Genomic DNA, 15,590 nt, shown 5'->3' on the forward strand with positions numbered 1-15,590 from the left:
CTACATTGCCACTGCATGTTCCATGACCTCCCCATTCTGACCACCCCGCGGTGCTTTTCTCCATCCTACATTGCCACTCACTGCCTATCGTAATTCAGACGCTCTGATTCACACCACCCTGTGATGTTTTTCTCACTCCTCCTAGTGAATGTAATGTAGCACAAACCCATACAATGCGCACCTCCCCGTGATGTTTTTCTCACTCATACTAGTGAATGTAATGTAACACACACCCATACAATGCGCACCACCCCGCGATGTTTTTCAGAAACCTATCCTACTTTGCCACTGCATGTTCCTTGACCTCCCCATGCTGACGGACCCGCGGTGCTTTTCTCCATCCTTCATTGCCACTCACTGCCTATCCTAATTCAGACCCTCCAATTCACACCACCCCGTGATGTTTTTCTCACTCCTACTATGAATGTAATGTAACACACAACCATACAATGCGCACCACCCCGCGATGTTTTTCAGAAACCTATCCTACATTGCCACTGCATGTTCCCTGACCTCCCCATGCTGACCACACCGCGGTGCTTTTCTCCATCCTACATTGCCACTCACTGCCTATACTAATTCAGACCCTCCGATTCACACCACCCCGTGATGTTTTTCTCACTCCTACTAGTGAATGTAATGTAACACACACCCATACAATGCGCACCACCGCGTGATGTTTTTCTCACTCTTACTAGTCAATGTAATGTAACACACATCCATACAATGCGCACCACCCCGTGATGTTTTTCTCACTCCTACTAGTGAATGTAATGTAACACACACCCATACAATGCGCACCACCCCGCGATGTTTTTCAGAAAGCTATCCTACATTGCCACTGCATGTTCCATGACCTCCCCATTCTGACCAGCCCGCGGTGCTTTTCTCCATCCTACATTGCCACTCACTGCCTATCCTAATTCAGACCCTGCGATTCTCACCACGCCGTGATGTTTTTCTCACTCCTACTAGTGAATGTAATGTAACACACACCCATACAATGCGCACCACCCCGTGATGTTTTTCTCACTCCTACTAGTGAATGTAATGTAACACACAACCATACAATGCGCACCACCCCGCGATGATTTTCAGAAACCTATCCTACATTGCCATTGCATGTTCCCTGCCCTCCCCATGCTGACCACCCCGCGGTGCTTCTCTCCATCATACATTGCACTCACTGCCTATCCTAATTCAGACACTGTGATTCACACCACCCCGTGATGTTTTTCTCACTCCTACTAGTGAATGCAATGTAACACACACCCATACAATGCGCACCACCCCGAGATGTTTTTCTCACTCCTACTAGTGAATGTAATGTAACACACACCCGTACAATGCGCACCACCCCGCGATGTTTTTCAGAAACCTATCCTACATTGCCAATGCATGTTCCCTGACCTCCCCATGCTGACCACCCCGCGGTGCTTTTCTCCATCCGACATTGCCACTCACTGCCTATCCTAAATCAGACCCTCCGATTCACACCACCCCGTGATGTTTTTCTCACTCCTACTAGTGAATGTTATGTAACACACACCCATACAATGTGAACCACCCCGCTATATTTTTCAGAAACCTATCCTACATTGCCAATGCATGTTCCCTGACGTCCACATGCTGACCACCCCGCGGTGCTTTTCTCCATCCTACATTGCCACTCACTGCCTATCCTAATTCAGACCCTCCGATTCACACCGCCCCGTGATGTTTTTCTCACTCCTACTAGTGAATGTAATGTAACACACACCCATACAATGCGCACCACCCCGCGATATTTTTCAGAAAAATATCCTACATTGCCACTGCATGTTCCCTGACCTCCCCATGCTGACCACCCCGCGGTGCTTTTCTCCATCCTACATTGCCACTCACTGCCTTTCCTAATTCAGAACCTCCGATTCACACCACCCCGTGATGTTTTTCTCACTCCTACTAGTGAATGTAATGTAACACACACCCATACAATGCGCACCACCACGTGATGTTTTTCTCACTCCTACTAGTGAATGTAATGTAACACACACCCATACAATGCGCACCACCCCGCGATGTGTTTCAGAAACCTATCCTACATTGCCACTGCATGTTCCATGACCTCCCCATTCTGACCACCCCGCGGGGCTTTTCCCCATCCTACATTGCCACTCACTGCCTATCCTAATTCAGACGCTCTGATTCACACCACCCCGTGATGTTTTTCTAACTCCTATTGTGAATGTAATGTAACACAAACCCATACAATGCGCACCACCCCGTGATGTTTTGCTCACTCCTACTAGTGAATGTAATGTAACACACACACATACAATGCGCACCACCCCTGATATTTATCTCACTCCTACTAGTGAATGTAATGTAACACACAGCCATACAATGCGCACCACCCCGCGATGTTTTTCAGAAACCTATCCTAATTTGCCACTGCATGTTCCCTGACCACCCCATGCTGACGGACCCGCGGTGCTTTTCTCCATCCTTCATTGCCACTCACTGCCTATCCTAATTCAAACTCTCCAATTCACACCACCTCGTGATGTTTTTCTCACTCCTACTAGTGAATGTAATGTAACACACAACCATACAATGCGCACCACCCCGCGATGTTTTTCAGAAACCTATCTTACATTGCTATTGCATGTTCCCTGACCTCCCCATGCTAACCTCCCCGCGGTGCTTTTCTCCATCCTACATTGCCACTCACTGCCTATCCTAATTGAGTCCCTGCGATTCACACCACCCCGTGATGTTTTTCTCACTCCTACTAGTGAATGTAATGTAACACACACCCATACAATGCGCACTACACCGTGATGTTTTTCTCACTCCTACTATTGAATGTAATGTAACACACACCCATACAATGTGCACCACCCCGTGATATTTTTCAGAAAACTATCGTTCATTGCCACTGCATGTTCCCTGACCTCCCCATGCTGACCACCCCGTGGTGCTTTTCTCCATCCTACATTGCCACTCACTGCCTATCCTAATTCAGACCCTCCGATTCACACCACCCCGTGATGTTTCTCTCACTCCTACTAGTGAATGTAATGTAACACACACCCATACAATGCGCACCAGCCCGCGATATTTTTCAGAAACCTATCCTACATTGCCACTGCATGTTACCTGACATCCCCATGCTGACCACACCGCGGTGCTTTTCTCCATCCTACATTGCCACTCACTGCCTATACTAATTCAGACCCTCCGATTCACACCACCCCGTGATGTTTTTCTCACTCCTACTGGTGAATGTAATGTAAAACACACCCATACAATGCGCACCACCGCGTGATGTTTTTCTCACTCCTACTAGTGAATGTAATGTAACACACACCCATGCAATGCGCACCACCCCGTGATGTTTTTCTCACTCCTACTAGTGAATGTAATGTAACACACACCCATACAATGCGCACCACCCCGCGATGTTTTTCAGAAACCTATCCTACATTGCCACTGCATGTTCCCTGAGCTCCCCATTCTGACCAGCCCGCGGTGCTTTTCTCCATCCTACATTGCCACTCACTGCCTATCCTAATTCAGACCCTGCGATTCACACCATCCCGTGATGTTTTTCTCACTCCTACTAGTGAATGTAATGTAACACACACACATACAATGCGCACCACCCCGTGATGTTTTTCTCACTCCTACTAGTGAATCTAATGTAACACACAACCATACAATGCGCACCACCCCGCGATGTTTTTCAGAAACCTATCCTACATTGCCATTACATGTTCCCTGCCCTCCCCATGCTGACCACCCCGCTGTGCTTTTCTCCATCCTACATTGCCACTCACTGCCTATCATAATTCAGACCCTCCGATTCACACCACCCCGTGATGTTTTTCTCACTCCTACTAGTGAATGTAATGTAACACACACCCATACAATGCGCACCAACCCGCGATATTTTTCAGAAACCTATCCTACATTGCCACTGCATGTTCCCTGACCTCCCCATGCTGACCACACTCGGTGCTTTTCTCCATGCTACATTGCCACTCACTGCCTATACTAATTCAGACCCTCCGATTCACACCACCTCGTGATGTTTTTCTCACTCCTACTAGTGAATGTAATGTAACACACACCCATACAATGCGCACCACCCCGTGATGTTTTCCTCACTCCTACTAGTGAATGTAATGTAACACACACCCATACAATGCGCAGCACCCCGCGATATTTTTCATAAACCTATCCTTCATTGCCACTGCATGTTCCCTGACCTCCACATGCTGACCACCCCGCGGTGCTTTTCTCCATCCTACATTGCCACTCACTGCCTATCCTAATTCAGGCCCTGCGATTCACACCACCCCGTGATGTTTTTCTCACTCCTACTAGTGAATGTAATGTAACACACACCCATACAATGCGCACTACACCCTGATGTTTTTCTCACTCCTACTAGTGAATGTAATGTAACACACACCCATACAATGCGCACCACCCCACGATGTTTTTCAGAAACCTGTCCTACATTGCCACTGCATGTTCCCTGACCTCCCCATGCTGACCACCCCACGGTGCTTTTCTCCATCCTACATTGCCACTCACTGCCTATCCTAATTCAGACCCTGCGATTCACACCACCCCGTGATGTTTTTCTCACTCCTACTAGTGAATGTAAAGTAACACACACCCATACAATGCGCACCACCCCGTGATATTTTTCTCACTCCTACTAGTGAATGTAATGTAACACACACCCATACAATGCGCACCACCCCACGATGTTTTTCAGAAACCTATCCTATATTGCCACTGCATGTTCCCTGACGTCCCCATGCTGACCACTCCGCGGTGCTTTTCTCCATCCTTCATTGCCACTCACTGCCTATCCTAATTCAGACCCTCCGATTCACAGAAACCCATGATGTTTTTCTCACCCCTACTAGTGAATGTAATGTAACACACACCCATACAATGCGCACCATCCCGCGATATTTTTCATAAACCTACCCTACATTGCCACTACATGTTCCCTGACCTCCCCATGCTGACCACCCCGCGGTGCTTTTCTCCATCCTACATTGCCACTCACTGCCTATCCTAATTCAGACCCTCCGATTCACACCACCACGTGATGTTTTTCTCACTCCTACTATTGAATGTAATGGAACACACACCCATACAATGCGCACCACCCCGTGATGTTTTTCTCACTCCTACTAGTGAATGTAATGTAACACACACCCATACAATGCGCACCACCCCGCGATGTTTTTCAGAAACCTATCCTACATTGCCACTGCATGTTCCATGATCTCCCCATTCTGACCACCCCGCGGTGCTTTTCTCCATCCTACATTGCCACTCACTGCCTATCCTAATTCAGACCCTCCGAATCACAACACCCCATGAAGTTTTTCTCACTCCTACTAGTGAATGTAATGTAACACACACCCATACAATGCGCACCACACCGTGATGTTTTTCTCACTCCTACTAGTGAATGTTATGTAACACACACCCATACATTGTGCACTACCCCGCGATGTGTTTCAGAAACCTATCCTACATTGCCACTGCATGTTCCCTGACGTCCCCATGCTGACCACCCCGCGGTGCTTTTCTCCATCCTACATGGCCACTCACTGCCTATCCTAATTCAGACCCTCCGATTCACACCACCCCGTGATGTTTTTCTCACTCCTACTAGTGAATGTAATGTAACACACACCCATACAATGTGCACCACCCCGTGATGTTTTTCTCACTCCTACTAGTGAATGTAATGTAACACACACCCATACAATGCGCACCACACCGCGATGTTTTTCAGAAACCTATCCTACTTTGCCACTGCATGTTCCCTGACCTCCACATGCTGACGGACCCGCGGTGCTTTTCTCCATCCTTCATTGCCACTCACTGCCTATCCTAATTCAGACCCTCCAATTCACACCACCCCGTGATGTTTTTCTCACTCCTACTAGTGAATGTAATGTAACACACAACCATACAATGCGCACCACCCCGCGATGTTTTTCAGAAACCTATCCTACATTGCCATTGCATGTTCCCTGACCTCCCCATGCTGACCACCCCGCGGTGCTTTTCTCCATCCTACATTGCCACTCACTGCCTATCCTAATTCAGACCCTCCGATTCACACCACCCCGTGATGTTTTTCTCACTCCTACTAGTGAATGTAATGTAACACACACCCATACAATGCGCACCACCCCGCGATATTTTTCAGAAACCTATCCTACATTGCCACTGCATGTTCCCTGACCTCCCCATGCTGACCACACCGCGGTGCTTTTCTCCATCCTACATTGCCACTCACTGCTTATACTAATTCAGACCCTCCGATTCACACCACCCCGTGATTTTTTTCTCACTCCTACTAGTGAATGTAATGTAACACACACCCATAAAATGCGCACCACCGCGTGATGTTTTTCTCACTCTTACTAGTGAATGTAATGTAACACACACCCATACAATGCGCACCACCGCGTGATGTTTTTCTCACTCCTACTAGTGAATGTAATGTAACACACACCCATACAATGCGCACTACACCCTGATGTTTTTCTCACTCCTACTAGTGAATGTAATGTAACACACACCCATACAATGCGCACCACCCCACGATGTTTTTCAGAAACCTGTCCTACATTGCCACTGCATGTTCCCTGACCTCCCCATGCTGACCACCCCACGGTGCTTTTCTCCATCCTACATTGCCACTCACTGCCTATCCTAATTCAGACCCTGCGATTCACACCACCCCGTGATGTTTTTCTCACTCCTACTAGTGAATGTAAAGTAACACACACCCATACAATGCACACCACCCCGTGATATTTTTCTCACTCCTACTAGTGAATGTAATGTAACACACACCCATACAATGCGCACCACCCCACGATGTTTTTCAGAAACCTATCCTATATTGCCACTGCATGTTCCCTGACGTCCCCGTGCTGACCACCCCGCGGTGCTTTTCTCCATCCTTCATTGCCACTCACTGCCTATCCTAATTCAGACCCTCCGATTCACAGAAACCCATGATGTTTTTCTCACTCCTACTAGTGAATGTAATGTAACACACACCCATACAATGCGCACCATCCCGCGATATTTTTCATAAACCTACCCTACATTGCCACTACATGTTCCCTGACCTCCCCATGCTGACCACCCCGCGGTGCTTTTCTCCATCCTACATTGCCACTCACTGCCTATCCTAATTCAGACCCTCCGATTCACACCACCCCGTGATGTTTTTCTCACTCCTACTATTGAATGTAATGTAACACACACCCATACAATGCGCACCACCCCGTGATGTTTTTCTCACTCCTACTAGTGAATGTAATGTAACACACACCCATACAATGCGCACCACCCCGCGATGTTTTTCAGAAACCTATCCTACATTGCTACTGCATGTTCCATGATCTCCCCATTCTGACCACCCCGCGGTGCTTTTCTCCATCCTACATTGCCACTCACTGCCTATCCTAATTCAGACCCTCCGAATCACAACACCCCATGATGTTTTTCTCACTCCTACTAGTGAATGTAATGTAACACACACCCATACAATGCGCACCACACCGTGATGTTTTTCTCACTCCTACTAGTGAATGTTATGTAACACACACCCATACATTGTGCACTACCCCGCGATGTGTTTCAGAAACCTATCCTACATTGCCACTGCATGTTCCCTGACGTCCCCATGCTGACCACCCCGCGGTGCTTTTCTCCATCCTACATTGCCACTCACTGCCTATCCTAATTCAGACCCTCCGATTCACACCACCCCGTGATGTTTTTCTCACTCCTACTAGTGAATGTAATGTAACACACACCCATACAATGTGCACCACCCCGTGATGTTTTTCTCACTCCTACTAGTGAATGTAATGTAACACACAACCATAGAATGCGCACCACCCCGCGATGTTTCTCAGAAACCTATCCTACATTGCCACTGCATGTTCCCTGACCTCCCCATGCTGACCACCCCGCGGTGCTTTTCTCCATCCTACATTGCTACTCACTGCCTATTCTAATTCAGACCCTCCGATTCACACCACCCCGTGATGTTTTTCTAACTCCTACTAGTGAATGTAATGTAACACACACCCATACAATGCGCACCACCCCGCGATTTATTTCAGAAACCTATCCTACTTTGCCAGTGCATGTTCATGACCTCTCCATTCTGACCAGCCCGCGGTGCTTTTCTCCATCCTACATTGCCACTCACTGCCTATCCTAATTCAGACGCTCTGATTCACACCACCCCGTGATGTTTTTCTCACTCCTCCTAGTGAATTTAATGTAGCACAAACCCATACAATGCGCACCACCCCGCGATATTTTTCAGAAACCTATCCTACATTGCCACTGCATGTTCCCTGACCTCCCCATGCTGACCACACCGCGGTGCTTTTCTCCATCCTACATTGCCACTCACTGCTTATACTAATTCAGACCCTCCGATTCACACCACCCCGTGATTTTTTTCTCACTCCTACTAGTGAATGTAATGTAACACACACCCATAAAATGCGCACCACCGCGTGATGTTTTTCTCACTCTTACTAGTGAATGTAATGTAACACACACCCATACAATGCGCACCACCCCGTGATGTTTTTCTCTCTCCTACTAGTGAATGTAATGTAACACACACCCATACAATGCGAACCACCCCGCGATGTTTTTCAGAAACCTATCCTACATTGCCAATGCATGCTCCCTGACCTCCCCATGCTGACCACCCCGCGGTGCTTTTCTCCATCCGACATTGCCACTCACTGCCTATCCTAAATCAGACCCTCCGATTCACACCACCCTGTGATGTTTTTCTCACTCCTACTAGTGAATGTTATGTAACACACACCCATACAATGTGAACCACCCCGCGATATTTTTCAGAATCCTAACCTACATTGCCACTTCATGTTCCCTGACGTCCCCATGCTGACCACCCCGCGGTGCTTTCCTCCATCCTATATTGCCACTCACTGCCTATCCTAATTCAGACCCTGCGATTCACACCACCCCGTGATGTTTTTCTCACTCCTACTAGTGAATGTAATGTAACACACACCCATACAATGCGCACCACCCCGCGATATTTTTCAGAAAAATATCCTACATTGCCACTGCATGTTCCCTGACTTCCCCATGCTGACCACCCCGCGGTGCTTTTCTCCATCCTACATTGCCACTCACTGCCTATCCTAATTCAGACCCTGCGATTCACACCACCCCGTGATGTTTTTCTCACTCCTACTAGTGAATGTAATGTAACACACACCCATACAATGCGCACCACCGCGTGATGTTTTTCTCACTCCTACTAGTGAATGTAATGTAACACACACCCATACAATGTGCACCACCCCGCGATGTTTTTCAGAAACCTATCCTACATTGCCACTGCATGTTCCATGACCTCCCCATTCTGACCACCCCGCGGGGCTTTTCCCCATCCTACATTGCAACTCACTGCCTATCCTAATTCAGAAGCTCTGATTCACACCACCCCGTGATGTTTTTCTAACTCCTACTAGTGAATGTAATGTAACACAAACCCATACAATGCGCACCACCCCGTGATGTTTTGCTCACTCCTACTAGTGAATGTTATATAACACACACCCATACAATGCGCCCCACTGCGTGATGTTTTTCTCACTCCTACTAGTGAATGTAATGTAACACACACCCATACAATGCGCACCACCCAGTGCTGTTTTTCTCACTCCTACTAGTGAATGTAATGTAACACACACCCATACAATGCGCACCACCCCGCGATTTATTTCAGAAACCTATCCTACTTTGCCACTGCATGTTCCATGACCTCCCCATTCTGACCAGCCCGCGGTGCTTTTCTCCATCCTACATTGCCACTCACTGCCTATCCTAATTCAGACCCTCCGATTCACACCACCCCGTGATGTTTTTCTCACTCCTACTAGTGAATGTAATGTAACACACACCCATACAATGCGCACCACCGCGTGATGTTTTTCTCAATCCTACTAGTGAGTGGAATGTAACACACACCCATACAATGTGCACCACCCGCGATGTTTTTCAGAAACCTATCCTACATTGCCACTGCATGTTCCATGACCTCCCCATTCTGACCACCCCGCGGGGCTTTTCCCCATCCTACATTGCAACTCACTGCCTATCATAATTCACACGCTCTGATTCACACCACCCCGTGATGTTTTTCTAACTCCTAATAGTGAATGTAATGTAACACAAACCCATACAATGCGCCCCACCCCATGATGTTTTTCTCACTCCTACTAGTGAATGTAATGTAACACACAACCATACAATGCGCACCACCCCGCGATGTTTTTCAGAAACCTATCCTACATTGCCATTGCATGTTCCCTGACCTCCCCATGCTGACCACCCCGCGGTGCTTTTCTCCATCCTACATTGCAACTCACTGCCTATCCTAATTCAGACCCTCCGATTCACACCACCCCGTGATGTTTTTCTCACTCCTACTAGTGAATGTAATGTAATACACACCCATACAATGCGCACCACCCCACGATATTTTTCAGAAACCTATCCTACATTGCCACTGCATGTTCCCTGACCTCCCCATGCCGACCACACCGCGGTGCTTTTCTCCATCCTACATTGCCACTCACTGCCTATACTAATTCAGACCCTCCGATTCACACCACCCCGTGATGTTTTTCTCACTCCTACTATTGAATGTAATGTAACACACACCCATACAATGCGCACCACCCCGTGATGTTTTTCTCACTCCTACTAGTGAATGTAATGTAACACACACCCATACAATGCGCACCACCCCGCGATGTTTTTCAGAAACCTATCCTACATTGCCACTGCATGTTCCATGATCTCCCCATTCTGACCACCCCGCGGTGCGTTTCTCCATCCTACATTGCCACTCACTGCCTATCCTAATTCTGACCCTCCGAATCACACGACCCCGTGATGTTTTTCTCACTCCTACTAGTGAATGTAATGTAACACACACCCATACAATGCGCACCACACCGTGATGTTTTCTCACTCCTACTAGTGAATGTTATGTAACACACACCCATACATTGTGCACTACCCCGCGATGTGTTTCAGAAACCTATCCTACATTGCCACTGCATGTTCCCTGACGTCCCCATGCTGACCACCCCGCGGTGCTTTTCTCCATCCTACATTGCCACTCACTGCCTATCCTAATTCAGACCCTCCGATTCACACCACCCCGTGATGTTTTTCTCACTCCTACTAGTGAATGTAATGTAACACACACCCATACAATGTGCACCACCCCGTGATGTTTTTCTCACTCCTACTAGTGAATGTAATGTAACACACAACCATAGAATGCGCACCACCCCGCGATTTATTTCAGAAACCTATCCTACTTTGCCACTGCATGTTCCATGACCTCCCCATTCTGACAAGCCCGCGGTGCTTTTCTCCATCCTACATTGCCACTCACTGCCTATCCTAATTCACACGCTCTGATTCACACCACCCCGTGATGTTTTTCTCACTCCTCCTAGTGAATTTAATGTAGCACAAACCCATACAATGCGCACCACCCCGTGATGTTTTTCTCACTCATACTAGTGAATGTAATGTAACACACACCCATACAATGCGCACCACCCCGCGATGTTTTTCAGAAACCTATCCTACTTTGCCACTGCATGTTCCCTGACCTCCACATGCTGACGGACCCGCGGTGCTTTTCTCCATCCTTCATTGCCACTCACTGCCTATCCTAATTCAGACCCTCCAATTCACACCACCCCGTGATGTTTTTCTCACTCCTACTAGTGAATGTAATGTAACACACAACCATACAATGCGCACCACCCCGCGATGTTTTTCAGAAACCTATCCTACATTGCCATTGCATGTTCCCTGACCTCCCCATGCTGACCACCCCGCGGTGCTTTTCTCCATCCTACATTGCCACTCACTGCCTATCCTAATTCAGACCCTCCGATTCACACCACCCCGTGATGTTTTTCTCACTCCTACTAGTGAATGTAATGTAACACACACCCATACAATGCGCACCACCCCGCGATATTTTTCAGAAACCTATCCTACATTGCCACTGCATGTTCCCTGACCTCCTCATGCTGACCACACCGCGGTGCTTTTCTCCATCCTACATTGCCACTCACTGCCTATACTAATTCAGACCCTCCGATTCACACCACCCCGTGATTTTTTTCTCACTCCTACTAGTGAATGTAATGTAACACACACCCATAAAATGCGCACCACCGCGTGATGTTTTTCTCATTCTTACTAGTGAATGTAATGTAACACACACCCATACAATGCGCACCACCCCGTGATGTTTTTCTCTCTCCTACTAGTGAATGTAATGTAACACACACCCATACAATGCGAACCACCCCGCGATGTTTTTCAGAAACCTATCCTACATTGCCAATGCATGTTCCCTGACCTCCCCATGCTGACCACCCCGCGGTGCTTTTCTCCATCCGACATTGCCACTCACTGCCTATCCTAAATCAGACCCTCCGATTCACACCACCCCGTGATGTTTTTCTCACTCCTACTAGTGAATGTTATGTAACACACACCCATACAATGTGAACCACCCCGCGATATTTTTCAGAAACCTAACCTACATTGCCACTTCATGTTCCCTGACGTCCCCATGCTGACCACCCCGCGGTGCTTTCCTCCATCCTATATTGCCACTCACTGCCTATCCTAATTCAGACCCTCCGATTCACACCACCCCGTGATGTTTTTCTCACTCCTACTAGTGAATGTAATGTAACACACACCCATACAATGCGCACCACCCCGCGATATTTTTCAGAAAAATATCCTACATTGCCACTGCATGTTCCCTGACTTCCCCATGCTGACCACCCCGCGGTGCTTTTCTCCATCCTACATTGCCACTCACTGCCTATCCTAATTCAGACCCTCCGATTCACACCACCCCGTGATGTTTTTCTCACTCCTACTAGTGAATGTAATGTAACACACACCCATACAATGCGCACCACCGCGTGATGTTTTTCTCACTCCTACTAGTGAATGTAATGTAACACACACCCATACAATGTGCACCACCCCGCGATGTTTTTCAGAAACCTATCCTACATTGCCACTGCATGTTCCATGACCTCCCCATTCTGACCACCCCGCGGGGCTTTTCCCCATCCTACATTGCAACTCACTGCCTATCCTAATTCAGACCCTCCGATTCACACCACCCCGTGATGTTTTTCTCACTCCTACTAGTGAATGTAATGTAACACAAACCCATACAATGCGCACCACCCCGTGATGTTTTGCTCACTCCTACTAGTGAATGTAATATAACACACACCCATACAATGCGCCCCACTGCGTGATGTTTTTCTCACTCCTACTAGTGAATGTAATGTAACACACACCCATACAATGCGCACCACCCCGTGATGTTTTTCTCACTCCTACTAGTGAATGTAATGTAACACACACCCATACAATGCGCACCACCGCGTGATGTTTTTCTCACTCCTACTAGTGAATGTAATGTAACACACACCCATACAATGTGCACCACCCCGCGATGTTTTTCAGAAACCTATCCTACATTGCCACTGCATGTTCCATGACCTCCCCATTCTGACCACCCCGCGGGGCTTTTCCCCATCCTACATTGCAACTCACTGCCTATCCTAATTCAGAAGCTCTGATTCACACCACCCCGTGATGTTTTTCTAACTCCTACTAGTGAATGTAATGTAACACAAACCCATACAATGCGCACCACCCCGTGATGTTTTGCTCACTCCTACTAGTGAATGTAATATAACACACACCCATACAATGCGCCCCACTGCGTGATGTTTTTCTCACTCCTACTAGTGAATGTAATGTAACACACACCCATACAATGCGCAACACCCCGTGATGTTTTTCTCACTCCTACTAGTGAATGTAATGTAACACACACCCATACAATGCGCACCACCCCGCGATTTATTTCAGAAACCTATCCTACTTTGCCACTGCATGTTCCATGACCTCCCCATTCTGACCAGCCCGCGGTGCTTTTCTCCATCCTACATTGCCACTCACTGCCTATCCTAATTCAGACCCTCCGATTCACACCACCCCGTGATGTTTTTCTCACTCCTACTAGTGAATGTAATGTAACACACACCCATACAATGCGCACCACCCCGCGATGTTTTTCAGAAACCTATCCTACTTTGCCACTGCATGTTCCCTGACCTCCACATGCTGACGGACCCGCGGTGCTTTTCTCCATCCTTCATTGCCACTCACTGCCTATCCTAATTCAGACCCTCCAATTCACACCACCCCGTGATGTTTTTCTCACTCCTACTAGTGAATGTAATGTAACACACAACCATACAATGCGCACCACCCCGCGATGTTTTTCAGAAACCTATCCTACATTGCCATTGCATGTTCCCTGACCTCCCCATGCTGACCACCCCGCGGTGCTTTTCTCCATCCTACATTGCCACTCACTGCCTATCCTAATTCAGACCCTCCGATTCACACCAACCCGTGATGTTTTTCTCACTCCTACTAGTGAATGTAATGTAACACACACCCATACAATGCGCACCACCCCGCGATATTTTTCAGAAACCTATCCTACATTGCCACTGCATGTTCCCTGACCTCCTCATGCTGACCACACCGCGGTGCTTTTCTCCATCCTACATTGCCACTCACTGCCTATACTAATTCAGACCCTCCGATTCACACCACCCCGTGATTTTTTTCTCACTCCTACTAGTGAATGTAATGTAACACACACCCATAAAATGCGCACCACCGCGTGATGTTTTTCTCACTCTTACTAGTGAATGTAATGTAACACACACCCATACAATGCGCACCACCCCGTGATGTTTTTCTCTCTCCTACTAGTGAATGTAATGTAACACACACCCATACAATGCGAACCACCCCGCGATGTTTTTCAGAAACCTATCCTACATTGCCAATGCATGTTCCCTGACCTCCCCATGCTGACCACCCCGCGGTGCTTTTCTCCATCCGACATTGCCACTCACTGCCTATCCTAAATCAGACCCTCCGATTCACACTACCCCGTGATGTTTTTCTCACTCCTACTAGTGAATGTTATGTAACACACACCCATACAATGTGAACCACCCCGCGATATTTTTCAGAAACCTAACCTACATTGCCACTTCATGTTCCCTGACGTCCCCATGCTGACCACCCCGCGGTGCTTTCCTCCATCCTATATTGCCACTCACTGCCTATCCTAATTCAGACCCTCCGATTCACACCACCCCGTGATGTTTTTCTCACTCCTACTAGTGAATGTAATGTAACACACACCCATACAATGCGCACCACCCCGCGATATTTTTCAGAAAAATATCCTACATTGCCACTGCATGTTCCCTGACTTCCCCATGCTGACCACCCCGCGGTGCTTTTCTCCATCCTACATTGCCACTCACTGCCTATCCTAATTCAGACCCTCCGATTCACACCACCCCGTGATGTTTTTCTCA

This window comes from Cavia porcellus, unplaced genomic scaffold, assembly GCF_034190915.1.
Source record: "Cavia porcellus strain 051 isolate PalLab524CR breed Dunkin Hartley unplaced genomic scaffold, mCavPor4.1 scaffold_39, whole genome shotgun sequence".
Classification (NCBI taxonomy): Eukaryota; Metazoa; Chordata; class Mammalia; order Rodentia; family Caviidae; genus Cavia; species Cavia porcellus.